Below are 13,848 nucleotides of genomic sequence, written 5' to 3' on the forward strand. Positions count from 1 at the left end.
ACCCACCCTAGAAAAGCAGTCATACACTGGGATTCCAGCCCTGTGGGTTGCAAGGGTATTAGAGGTCATTCAGTCAGTCTCATAGCCCTGTCCAACAGGGTGTGACCGGACACATCAAGATTGGGTTCTGAGAGTCCCTTGACAAACAGCAGGAGGCCTACACTCCAGAGTTGTCTCTGGACAATGGAATGAGAACACAAGTCTGAAGGAAAAGTCACAACCATGTGTCAACTTTCTCATCCAAAGATGCATCAGTCAACTGAGTCATTATTCCAACCCAGCTCATTTCATGGAAGCAATTACATGAGTGGACATACTAATCTAAGCCCCAACGAGCATTTATGAAGTATCTAGCATCCTTAGAATGCCCTCAGAAGGACACCTGAGAGAAGGGCCTTGGGGATTGCCTGTGGGGTTGGGGGTTCAGTGTTACGAGGAGCCCCTCCCACCTAATACAACCTTTTCCATTGTTTGAATTTTTTTAAAAGATTTTATTTATTTATTTGACAGATAGAGATCACAAGCAGGCAGACAGGCAGGCAGAGAGAGAGAGAGGAGGAAGCAGGCTCCCTGCTGAGCAGAGAGCCCGATGCAGGGCTCGATCCTAGAACCCTGAGATCACGACCTGAGCCGAAGGCAGAAGCTCAACCCACTGAGCCACCCAGGTGCCCCTCCATTGTTTGAATTTTTAAATAAACTTCCTATTTTGGAATAATTTTAAGTTTCTAGAGAAGTTGCAAAGATATCACAGAGACTTCCCATATACCCTTTGCCTAGTTCTCCCGCCATTGCCAGCATCACCAAGACACTGATGTTGTTGCATTGCTTTTGGCTCTATTTGAATTTTAGCATGAGCAGGTATAAGTCAAGGTAGATTAAAAAAAAAAAGAAAGAAAGAAAGAAAGAGCAAAGGAAAAGAGTTGGTGGATACAGGCACTGTGGGAGCCAGGACAGTCTTTGAAGAGGGCAAGCGAAGGGGATCGTTATGGGCATGGGCTTTGGGGTCTCAGGGTTGGCTCCTATGCTGACCTTGGTCTCATCCACTGATGACTCTGGGCCTCAGTTTCTTCATCTGCAATGCAGGAACAATCACACCCATTTCGTAGGTAATTTGCGAAAGTGCCAGGCATATAACAAGTTCTCTCTCTAACTCCCTCTGTGATATTTGCCCTTGTTATTCCTTTAATAAGTATGCATTGGAAACCCACTTTGCGCCAGCTACTTCTCTAAGCAACAGGGATGGAACAAAACAGAGAAGATCCTTGCCCTCATTGAGCTGACCTTCTAGGAAGGACCTTACATGTAGGGAGGAAGGTCATTAGTATACCATCAGCCAATCCCCGATGGTAGTAGATCTAGACAGATTCTAGTTCAAGTTTTGCTTCTATCGCCGAGTGTGTGATCCAGACTCACCACTTAATCCTCCTAATTTCAGTTTCCTCTTGGGTAAAATAGGTCTCCCATCTCACAGAGCTGCTGCTCGGGAGGGGACATAAGATGTGAAGTGCTTGACGCTATGCCTGGCATGATAAAGGGTGCTCGGTATCATTCTGACTACCCTCACATGTCCTTGCCCTGGAAGAAGCCAGACTGACACGGGGAAGAAGACAGGGTGAGGATCCTCAGATCTGGAGATCAACAGGTTGCATCTGGGCCATTCCTCTGTCCCTCTAGGTAAGACTTCAATCCTCCAACTCCACCTGCCCTGAAGCAGGGTCCAGAGGGTTCCCAGCAACCCTCTGTTGAGAGCCATTCTTGGCTCACCACTGAGCGTACCCATGCACGTCTTCTGACCCATTAGTCTTAAATCCCAGGGAAATATATCTAAGCCCCATTACTATATCCTGATGCACTTCTAAGGCTCCTGGTGACACCCCTGCCTTTTATTGTCATCAATCATTCATGGAGGAAAGAAGCTCATCTCAACCCCCAAACACTGCCTTAAGAGATGCACCAAGCATCTCGCCTTCTCGCTATAACGGGAATATTATAGGAAACAGGCGGTTGCTTTTAATGAGTCATCATTTCCCAAGAAGATGCAGTAACTGCTTTTAATTCCAGCACTCCCGGCTGCTCCATGCCCACCCCCCCCCCCGCAGCCTACCTCGTGAAGGAGGATGCCGCTGGGTCCTGCATGCCCCTCCCGCTGCACCAGGCCTTCCTGAATGTACTCTATACTCACAATCACCCTGCGAGGAAGGTTTTGCAGCCGAGGAAGCTGACTTGTCTCCAGACCTTGTTCTGGAGACAAGTTCTGTACCTTATGGTTCTTAGTCTCTGTTGTGACCTTGGGCTAATTGTTTAGCTTCCCTGAGTTTCTGTTTTCTCAGCCACATCTGACTTGTCCAAATGGCAAAAGTTATTAGGAGAATGCACGCCCAGCCCTGGGGTTAAAAAACCCCGAGCCACAGCCAAGCCGACTTGGGTTTAAGCTCTGGCTCTGTCCCTTTCTAACTGCCAACGTTGGGCAAATGATTTAACCTCTTTAAGCCTCAGTGTCCTTATCTGTAAAATGGGGGTAAGGAAGTAGAGCACGAGAACATCGAAGGCTTGCTCTGAAAAGTCAGAGACCGAAGCTATGGCAAGGGTTTAATCTCAGCCCTGCTCAGCAGCCTCCAAGCATTTTGTTTAGACTGGAGTCTCTCACCCTCACCCTCACCACTACCGACATTTAGGGTCAGATCATTCTTTGCTAAGGGGGCTGTCCTATGCCCCCTTAGCAGGGGGCATGTAGGGGCAGTAGGATGTTGGCAGTGTCCCTGGCCTCCATCCACTAGACGCCAGGAGCATCCTCCCACCAACCCCAAATGTCTTCAAACATTTGCAAATAACCCCTGGGGGACAAAAGTGTCCCTGGCTGAGAATCACTGGTTTAGATCCACTTTTTCAGGAGAGCTCCTAGGAACACCTTACTTCCTGTTTGCTATACAAGGTAATATGCACAGGTTTCATAGATTAGGCTGTGGGCATCTTGGAGGTGCCATTATTGAGCCTACCACAGTCTATGTAATAGAGAAGGCTGAAGAAACCTACATGGACGGTCCTAGGACCGGGTCATTATCATCTTTGAGGGAAGAAACTATGGTCTGTAGGGTGGGGACCTCAGTGAGGGATGTGGGACAACAAAGCAGAGAGACTGCCCTCCAGCTCACTGGCCATTGTCCATGTCACCCAGCTCAGTTCCAGCAGCCATGGCACAGTATTGTTTAGCTGATGACATGAATCAACTCAGAATGTTGGCTCTGCCCTTTATTGGCTAGTGCCCCTGGACAAGTAATTTAAATTCTTTTGAGTTTCCTCTTTCTCACTAAAGTGGGTCTAACAATACTTGCTTACAATATTTGTTCATTCCATACTATTTGCACAGTTGGTGCAGGGATTATGCAAGCTAACCTACTGTCAGTATCCATCATTTGTAAGTGAGGACAATAATAGAAACTACACAATGGTCATAGTGAGGGCTGAGTCAGAGATTTTAAGGCTAGTACATCAAAAAGACCAAGTTAGATCTTGATGAGTGTCAATTATCATTCACCGTCACCATCATCATCACCGTCATCATCACCATGACCACCATCATCACAGTCACTACCTCCATCATCACCATCACCACCACACTACCATCACCACCATGACCATCATTATCATCATGACCATCACCATGACCACCATCATCACAATCACTATCTCCGTCATCACCATTACCACCATCATCACCACCATAACCATCACCATCATCACAATCACTACCTCCATCATCGCTGTCACCATCATCATCACCATCCCCACCATCATTGCCATCACCACAACCACACCATCCCCACCACCATCACCATCATCATCAAAAGAGACAGCACCCCACCACAGACACCATCACAACTGGAGCTATGGGTGGCAAAGCACAGAATAGATCAGTCCCTTGGGAGCCCCTCTCCCTTTTACCTTCTGTCCCAGAACTCTGTTCATTGGGAATACCCCACTCATACACCACCCCATCTCATGCCTTCTTAGGAAGGATGAGAAGCACCAAAAATATTGTGCCCCACCTACATCATCCACAAAACCAACATTAAGCCTGGGGTGGAGGAGTGATACTAAGGTAATGGAAATAAATTCTTTTTTTTTTTTAATTCTAGAATATTATCCTTCAAGGAATCATCTTGGAATGCTTTATGTTTCTAATAATACCAACATTCCTCAAGCCTTTTAAAACTTCTTAGACTCTTACATGGCTATTAAATCCTTTCTGGAATATTGAGAGATATTAATAAACAAACTCTTTGATAATTACTTTCAAATCAGCTTATGAGCCACTGAAGAAAAGCAGTTTAGCGCATTTAAATTCATGTTTTTATATTCGCATGATCTGATTACCCACTTTATTTGCACAAGCTGGCTTGGAATGACTTTGGGTAGTTCCAAAAAATCAAACTTCCTCTCCAAGGCAAAGCTTTATCATTATTGGGCTGTTGACAAGATCTCAACACAGACTGGGACTACAGATCCAAAGGAGGATTTCTAGAAAGGTTTTCATCTGAATAATGTGTGTGTTACCATCAAGGTGGGACTTTGAAGGAGATGACACACGAGTTCTGGCAGATTATTTGACAATGTGTAATGTCATTTTTCATTACTTGGCATCCTCCCTCCAACACTTCTAAGTGACCTTCAATGAGTCACCAAACAGCTCTGTCATATTTCTCCCAGCCCCGAGTGGAAGGGCTTGGGTTGGTTTCAAAAGTCCTTTGAGACCATGTAAGAGAATCAGATATTCTTACTAATTCAGTGGGAGTTGGTAGAGATGTCAAATTTAAACTGTGGAAACTGATAACCTTGTAATAATAATAAGATGATTATCTAAATAAAATTTCATAAACATGGGGTGCCTGGATGGCACAGCTGGTTAAGCATCTGACTCTTGGTTTCAGCTCCATCTGTGATCTCAGGGTTCTGAAATCAAGCCCTGTGTCGGTCTCCATGCTCAGCACAGAGTCTGCCTCAGGATTCTCTCTTCCCATCTCCCTCTGCCCCTCCCACTCATGCTCTCTCTCTCTCTCTCTCTCTCTCAAATAAACAAATATTTAGAAAATAAAAAATAAAATTGCACAGGCAACTAATATTTTCTGTAGCACTTTTTCAGTTTCATTCTATTATTCAAAGCCCATTAAAAAAAAATCCTCCATCCCAGCAATCTCAGAACAATTTCACGAATATAGACGATTATGAATCTATCCTGAGCTGTGATTCATACATCTCTCCTAAGACTCCCTAACACTTGCAATTTACAAACCAATTCAGAAGTAGGTGAAGGGCGAAGGTCACGCAAGGATGGCTAGAGAACCAGATGGTGCCGCTTAAAACCATGCTTGGTGGGGCTAAAATTATTGGGATCTAGAGGAAAATTAATTGCAACTGTCTAAAGTAATATTTCAGTTTTTAAAAATTGCCTAGCCTGGAAATCATGTGGCTCATTTCATCCTTCACTGGCTGGAAACTTGGGGGTAAACTGCTTGGAGAATATTATTTTCATTCAGAGAATGCCAGAGAGGGGAATAGCATGGGATAAACCATGTGTGAATAGGGGTGATTTGGGTGTGATTCAAGGTGTCTGAGGGTCAGAGAGCCTCAGTCAAGGAAGCCAGTGCAAGGACTGCATGCGAGCATGGGTAGGCCAAGGTCAACATTCACCAACACAGAAGGCACGCCGGGATGCCAGGGGCAGAGCTGGATCATGGGAGAGGAAGGAAAGAGAAGCCAAAGTGGAGATGGAGATTCTGGATGGGAAGTCCAGCATGAGAAGTATGCCATGGCCCCACCAGGGAGATCAATCACAGAGACAAGAGATTTAGGACTTTTTTTTTTAATTAAAAAAAATTTTTTTTTAATTAACTGAAATCCAGACTTTGTTCAGTGTCCCTTAGTTTTTACCTAATGTCCTTTTTCTGTTCCCGATTCCATTCAGGTTATCACGACATTTAGGGTCCTCTTGGCTGTGACAGTATTCCTTGTTTTGGATGATGACCTTGACAGTTTGGAGGGGTACTCACGGCTGTTTTAGAGAATGTCCTTCAATTGAGATTTGTCTGATTATTTCTCTGATCTTTATACTGGGGCAATGGGTTTGAAAGAGGAAGACCACAGAGGGGATCGGCCATTCTCATCACCTTCTATCAAGGGCACATGTTCTCAAGATGACTTATCAATGCTGATACTGACTTTGACCACCTGGCCAAGTAGTATTTGTCAGATCCCTCCACTGGAAGGCTGTTCTTGCCCTCCGCCCCACTACCTCCCATACTGTCCTCTTTGGAAGCAAGTCACCAAGCACAGCCCACATTTACAGGGTGGGAAGTTACGTACACCTCCCTGCGGGTAGACTCCGGAGTTATTTTCAAAATCGGAAGAAAAATATTCCCACGGTAAAAGATGAAGAGGATCACATGCAAATGGAGCAAAATCCCAGAATTTCTTGTGTGTCCCTGCCTGAACTGGAGGGGTGGCGTCGAGCCAGCTCCCCCCAGCAATGCTTCAAGAGATGCGAAAATCTGAGCATTACGTCCAAGGGTCAACTTGACTTCAGAAAAACTGAAGACACCAAAAAACAAAACAAAACAAAACACACACACAAAACTAAGACAAAACAAAAAAAACTGGACACCAAAGCAAGGCAGAGGTTCAACCAGATATTCTTTTCATAGGTTCTGATTTTTTTCATTCAGTTCATTCATCCTTTTTGAACACTCAGCGCTCTGTCCCCTCGAGTGGCCCTTCCTCTGTGGAGTTTTGGACAAATGACATGGCTTCCCATGTCATTAGGTGACTCTCTGTTTGTTCAACATAACTACCGTACACCAGCCAATGTTCCAGAAGCTGGCCTATGGAAATGAAACCTCCTTCCTACTGGGGGAAGATGGGCAACAAGCAAGGGAGATAGACAGTATCCTTTAAGTTGGCTGGATTACATAGTGAGAAATATGTGCTTATGAGCTACCAAGCGATGGATGGGGGACCCCTTCTGACACTGGGGTCTGGGAAGGCTGCTCCGAGAAAATGACATCTGAGCTGCCATCGAATGGCCAAGAGGAGCAGGCTTGAGAAGATGGGAGGAAGGACCGCTACTGGCAGACAAAGCTGTGGGTGCCGAAGCCCTCAATGGCTACAGGCTTCATATTCAAGAACAGAGAGAAGGTCCATGTTGCTGGAGCGAAATGAGAAAGGGGAGCAGCGCTGTGGGAGGCAGCGATGGGAAAGGGCCAGAGGAGGTGGTGGAAAATCAGGGTTGGATTCCTGGCGGTTGACCTACAGAAGGCCGTTTCACGGGGGCAGTGAGGAGATCTGGTGGTGGTTTCCACGGTTGCTGTCTCCTGGAAGAGAGCACACAGCAGAGGGAACAGCCCAGGGGAAGCCAGCACAGCCTCCTGCCATTGCCTCAGAGGATGAAGATTAAATGCATCACAACCCATGCAAAGTGCTTAGCCCGGGGCCTGGTCATTGTGAGCAATCAGTAAATGCAATAAAATAAAATAAAGCAAAGGCAATCATTTCAAACGCAATTAGGCACATGCCTGCTGCTTTTCCCCACTCAGCAGCAATTGGTCCTGTGGATCTTTCTGGGAGTGGGACAGCCCACAGCCCGCTGGTGTCCCATCTTCTTCCCACAGACCCGGCCAACTGGCCTGGGGTGTGGCATTCAAATCATGAGGAGGCAGAGTGTTTTGGGGCGTACACCCAGGCGCACCCAGTGGAGTCCGAAACACCAGCCCAGTCCTCAGTTAGCCCTGGAGGGCATCCAGAAGGTTCCTTGTGAAGGCCAGCAGAATGTGGCATCCCCAAATTTGCCCCCTTGGCCTAAGAATTGTTTTGAGCTAAAGGCATTCAAGAAAAAAAGCAAAAGAATGAGAAACAAAGAAAGCTCTCTGCCCTTCCCTGATTTGCCTGAAAGTAGGACGTCAGTCTGCAGAGGTGTATCCTTCCCCTCACTATCAGGAAGGGCAGAGGTTAATCACCAGAGAGAACTCTAGACCATTATCATTACCAGACAAATCTATAAAACAAACTCTGCTGAAAATTAGCCCTTCCCTGACATGAATTTCCCACGTTCATTTACCTCCCCACGATGTACTGCCTGGCAGCTCCAAGTCAAGTGACTTGTCACTTCTCTAAAAATTTATTGTTCTTTTGTCCCAATTCTAACCACTCCCATGAGCTGCTCACCATGGAGGCCGTGTGTATGTGCAATGCACACGGTCACAAACTTCTGTTCATTCCTCTCTTGTAAATCCATCTTTTGTCAGTTTAATTTACAGACCCCCAGCCCAGGACCCTAATGCGCATAGAAGAAAAAGATTTTTTTTCTTCCCCTACACCTGCTTGGTGCCTTTTTTTTTTTTTTTTTAAAGATCTTATTCATTTGAGAGAAAGAGAGAGAGAGAGCACAAGCAGGGTGGAGCTCCAGAAGGAGAGGAAGAAGCAGGCTCCCCACTGAGCAAGGAGACCAATGCAGGGCTCGATCCCAGAACCCCGAGTTCATGACCTGAGCTGAAGGCAGACACTAAACTGACTGAGCCACCTAGGCACCTCCCCACTGCTTGGCATCTCTTAAAGTGCGTGCCAGGAACCGAGGGCTGAAGTCTGGTTCTGGCATAAGTTGGGGGAGAAAAACAGGCTGGGAATGAAGAGTACCCCACTGTGAATGTGAAGTAGTGAAAGGTATTTGGGAAAAGGTAGGAAAAGCTCAATGCCATGGGGTAGAGAAGAGCAGGAGAAACTGTCAACAACACCCGTGAGCCTGGAAAACTCCAGTATGAATCATGCAGCGCCCACGTCAGGAAGGGGCTATTTGGAGCACAGCTAGAGTTGGACTGGGTCTGCCTTGCCTGAGAGGGACGAGGGGCTGAGCCAGCCTGTTAGCTATTCAAGTTACTGCTTCCCCCAAACAGAATTTCAATCAACAGAGTACTAGGAGTCTAGGCCACCTGAATGCATGGAAAATGAAAAATAAAACTTTCCATAGTTCCAGCTGTGCCAAGCCCAGAGGGTCTGCTCCGAGGGAAGCTGGAACCCGCAAAGAACATTTTGCCTAAGGGGAGACCAGCAATTCGTTGAGACGAGGGAGTTTAAAGGGCAAGTTCCTGCTGCGGGCTCATTTTGATCAGGGCATTTCAGCTCTAAATGTCATCGTGTGATGTCTCTGACATGCAGTGGCCATCTGTTGATTCTGCCTCCCTGCATGCTTCGCCTTTCTTTGGTAATAAGACCCCGACATCCACTGGGGAACCAATGAGGCCACCGGCCCCCAGTCTTGGGGATTGTGGAGTGGCATAGCATTCTGTGTCCCTAGCCACCGGGGCTGGTTCTGATGGGCAAGGGGCCCCGTGACAAAACACAAGGAATCCGGTCCAGAACTCTTATGTGAACTCTTGCAGGAAGAGAAACTCTGTCCAGTTTCCTGCTGGACATGAACCTGCTGTCACGTGGTCAAGAACCAAGAGATGGGCAGGAACAAATGAGGTGTTTTGAAACCCTGAATCAACCATTCCTGGATAAATAGAACCTATTGTGTCCTGTTTTTGCTTAAACATTTTGGGAGTCTCCTGTAGAGAGTCACACTAACACCTGGCATCTTTTTTTTTTTTTTTTTTCAGTTGTGCTTAGAGGGCTTTTTTTTGGTTTTTGTTTGAAGATTTTAGTTATTTATTTGACAGAGACACAGGGAAAGAGGGAACAGAAGCCGGGGGAGTGGGAGAGGGAGAAGCAGGCTTCCTGTAGAGCAAGCCCGATGAGGGACTTGATCCCAGGACCCTGGGATCATGACCTGAGCTGAAGGCAGATGCTTAATGACTGAGCCACCCAGGCATCCCACTCAACATCCAAAAACGTGTGAGGCTGAGCAGCAGGGGCTGAAAATGCCACTAGAGTAACCCAGCTATGGAGCAAAGGGCGGTCCTAGTATCTCCCACCTGCCTTCTTCCGGAAAGCCTGCACACCCGGCTCCTAAGGCAGGGTCTGCACACTGCAGCCTGAGGGCCAGATCTAGACCCTTCGGGTTTTGTGCAGTCTGGGAGCTAAAACTGGTTTTGATACATTTTTAAATTGTTGGGGGAAAAAAATCGAAAGGAAAGGACTGGATCATGACATGTGGAAATTATACAAAATTCAAATTTCAGTGTCCATAAATAAAGCTTTATTGGAACATAGCCATGTGCCCATTTGTTTATGTGTCGTCTATGGCTGCTTTCACACAGAGTTGGATGGTTGGGATAGATACCATATGGCTTCAAAGACACAAATATTTACTATTAGCCCTTTAAGAAAAGGTTTGCAAACCCTTCTCCAAAGGGGGTACTTTAGACATTTAGGAAAAGTGACTCTGTGACTTGTCTTTTATAAACGAGGATGTCGGGGTGCCTGGGTGGCTCAGTGGGTTAAAGCCTCTGCCTACAGCTCAGGTCATGATCCCAGGGTTCTGGGATCGAGCCCCGCATTGGGCTCTCCTCTCAGTGGGAAGCCTGCTTCCTCCTCTCTCTCTCTGCCTACTTGTGATCTCTGTCAAGTAAATAAATAAAATCTTAAAAACAAAAAACAAAAAACGAGGATGTCAAAGGTTTTAAGTTCCAAACTTCTTATGCTGATAAACTTGGTAAAACAAAAACAAAACCAAAAACAATTGGTCTTCCTTGCCAGGTAACATGAGCAGAATAGCTAATAATTTCCACAAGTTTGTTTAGAAGAAACTCCTATTTAAGGTTTTAAAGTTGTAAAATGAATTTCGATCTAGAATTCAAGCAATAATCTCAAAGGCAACAGCAATGATATATTCAATCTTAGTAATGGTTACTTAGCCCTATTTTTCCATACTCACAAAACTTCTCTTTCTAGCACTTTTTATTTTTTTCATATAATCTGATGAATAATCCAAGCCATAATTGAAATAAACTTTACTGTAAAGATAATAGTTATTATTTATTGTCTTTACTATTTGCCAGGCAGAATTCTGAACATTTTGCTTATATTAACACATTTAATGGTCTCAACCCGTGTATCAGGTAGGTACTATTATCATACCTATTTGGTAAATGAGAAAGCTAAGACATGGAGGCAGGTTAATTTGCCTAAGAAGTTCACATAGTCATTGAATATTGGATCCAGTATTCAAACCCCAGGACTCTGGCCCCCTAACCTGTGCTGTGCTATGGGGTAGACCATCTCAGCTTTATCTAAAAGAGGTGACGGTAACAAGATCTCACTATCATTGGGAATTTACTTAGGTGCACCACACAGTTGACCCTCAAACAACACAGGGGCCAACGACACCCCACTCCCTACATAGTCCAATGCATGTATACCTTTCAACTCCCCCAAAAGTTAACTAGGAATAGGCTACTGTTGACCAGAAACTTGACCAGTAACATAAACAATAACATACATTATATGTATCATATACCATAAAGTAGGCTAGAAAGAAAATAGTATTAAGAATATCATAAGGAAGAGAAAATACATTTGTAGGACTATACTGCATTTATTGAAAAATATCCTCATAAAAGAGAATCTGCACAGTTCCAACCTGTGTGGTTTAAGAGGCAACAAGAGATTGCCTTCGCCCAGTGTGGGTGGGCTGCGTCTAATTCGTTGAAGGCCTGAACAGCTCAAAAGGCAGAAGAAAGAGGAATTCACCCCTTCCTTTTTCTACTTCACTGACTGAGCTGGGACAGCACAGCTCATCTTCTCCTGCCCAAGACCTGGTGTTTATATCATCAGCTCCCCTGGTTCTCAGGCCTTCCTCTGGACTCAGACTGATTTACACCCCAGGTTCTCCTGGGTTTTCAATTAACAGATGGCAGATCATGAGAATTTCCAGCCTCCATAATCACATGAACAAATTCTTCATGATAAACTATATATATATATATATATATATATATACACATATACGTATATGTATATATATGTTTATATATAGAGAGAAATCTATCTATGTAGATAGATACAGAGATATAGATATATAGCTCATGTTGAGTTTCTCTGGGAAATCCTAACTAACCCAAATCCTAAACAATATCCCCTTGGCTAAGTCGAATGGGTTTCAGTTGCCTACACCCGAAAGGATCCTCACACATAGCCCAGATAAAGGCAAAACAGTCTCCCAGTTCTTATATCTTCTGAATCATCAGCATGGGCCTCTCAAATAATGGATTTTCTGGATTTCTAATTACTCCCTCAGTTGTGCACTAACTAGCCCAGCTCCCAAGAATTACTGATTTGCAGGTGGAGAGACTAGTTGAATATGCCTAAAATGGACAATCTGGGAGTCGGCAAATTGGTTTCAGGCTTTGGTTTTGTTTTTCTGGTGGATGTCTGTTTACGTCCCTTCTCTTTTCCCGAGAAGGAAACAAGCATCCTTCCCCATCTTCCTCCAGTGAAACAGCTGGAAATGGCAGTTTATACTTGGGATGGAGCTGGGGGAGATAAACAGTGTCTCAGAACCAATTACCGAAATGACCGGAATGGATATAAAACACATGCATAATTTCCTTGTAAGTCACATCAGGTCGAAACGGTTCAGACATCGTCCAAACTGTTTTCTGAAGAAAGTAAGCAAGGGGGCTGGAAAAAGGGAGCGATGTCTTCCCGGGGCTGGTACTTTTTGGCATTTGATGGGTGTGACTGTCCTTTTATGGATGAAGGACCCGAATACCGAGGAGATTTGCGAACTGATGGCAACGTCAGAATCAGAGATTTGCTAACTGATGGCAACGTCAGAATCAGGCCTCCAGCCTCCGAGTCCAGCTCCTCAAGCCCAGTGACCTCTGAATGACGTCTTTCTTTTGCCCCAGCTACTGTGCATTTACTGATTTTCCTTTGGAGGACTGGACACGTGACCCAGAAACTGACCAATCAAAATATTCCACTGCCACCTCTTCCTCTCCCTCTACTGCCACAATAATTGGTTCAGATGGACGGATTATCCCAGTTGGAGCAATGAGAGTCAGTCCCAGGACATTTAGTGAAACTACCGGAGAAGATGACTGTCCCTGCTAGGATTGCTAGCTGATGGGTCACATAAGCTTGGAGCAGTTGGTGTCACCACATGGAAAGCACCTGTCTTGAGAAAGAATCTAACACTTGCTAGATGCAGAATAAAGAGAAGATGAAAACACTCCGTCCGGCTGACCCATGACTGAACTGATGAGGTTCTGAACCCCTGGATCTAGCCATGCCTGAAATCTATGCATAAGCCAATAACCTCTTTTTCTAAGGATTTTATTTATTTATTTGAGAGAGAGAGAGAGCAAGAGTGAGCATAAGTGGGGGATGGGGAGGGGCAGAGAAGGAGGGAGAGAAATCCTCAAGCAGACTCCCTGCTAGGTGGGACTTTTTTTCCCCGGACGGAGATCATGACCTGAGCCCAAATCAAGAGTCGGACACTCAACGGACAGAGCCACCCAGGTGCCCCCAGTAACCTCCTTCTTTAGCTTAAGGCAGTTGAATTCATCGTGTTGCTTGAACCTGAGAGCCCTGAGTAATGCAACCATCATCTTATAGTCTGCAGGGCTGATGGCTTCCTGCCCTAGACCTTCCAGACACCTAGCAATGACTGAAGGTGACAACAGCCATTCTTGCACGCACTGTTTAGTGAGTGCCAACTACATGCCCGATGCTGACCCCAGCGCTGCAGACGCAGAGGTGAAAAGGATAGGGCCTCCCTCCGTCCTCATCGATCACAGGGCCCAGGATTACAATACAGTACATACGTGTTTGGGCGGGGAGAGGGGAAGTCATCAAGGCCTCGCCTAGTTTAGGGGTTAGAAAGGTGTCCCTGATAGGGTCATGATCTCAGGGTTCTGG

The 13,848-nt window shown here is 45.6% G+C and overlaps 1 protein-coding gene and 1 long non-coding RNA gene across 2 annotated transcripts in view; one reads left to right on the plus strand and one right to left on the minus strand.

Moving 5' to 3' along the window:
* LOC116581207 overlaps window positions 1-454 on the plus strand; it is a 29,172-nt gene extending 28,718 nt beyond the window's left edge. The window contains exon 8 of the long non-coding RNA XR_004281953.1: window positions 99-454. This is a non-coding gene — a long non-coding RNA (uncharacterized LOC116581207). The remainder of the gene's footprint in view (window positions 1-98) is intronic.
* Window positions 1-13,848, minus strand: part of BMERB1 (bMERB domain containing 1) — a 105,639-nt gene that overhangs the window by 47,678 nt on the left and 44,113 nt on the right. The window lies entirely within an intron of this gene.

This window comes from Mustela erminea, chromosome 20, assembly GCF_009829155.1.
Source record: "Mustela erminea isolate mMusErm1 chromosome 20, mMusErm1.Pri, whole genome shotgun sequence".
Classification (NCBI taxonomy): domain Eukaryota; kingdom Metazoa; phylum Chordata; class Mammalia; order Carnivora; family Mustelidae; genus Mustela; species Mustela erminea.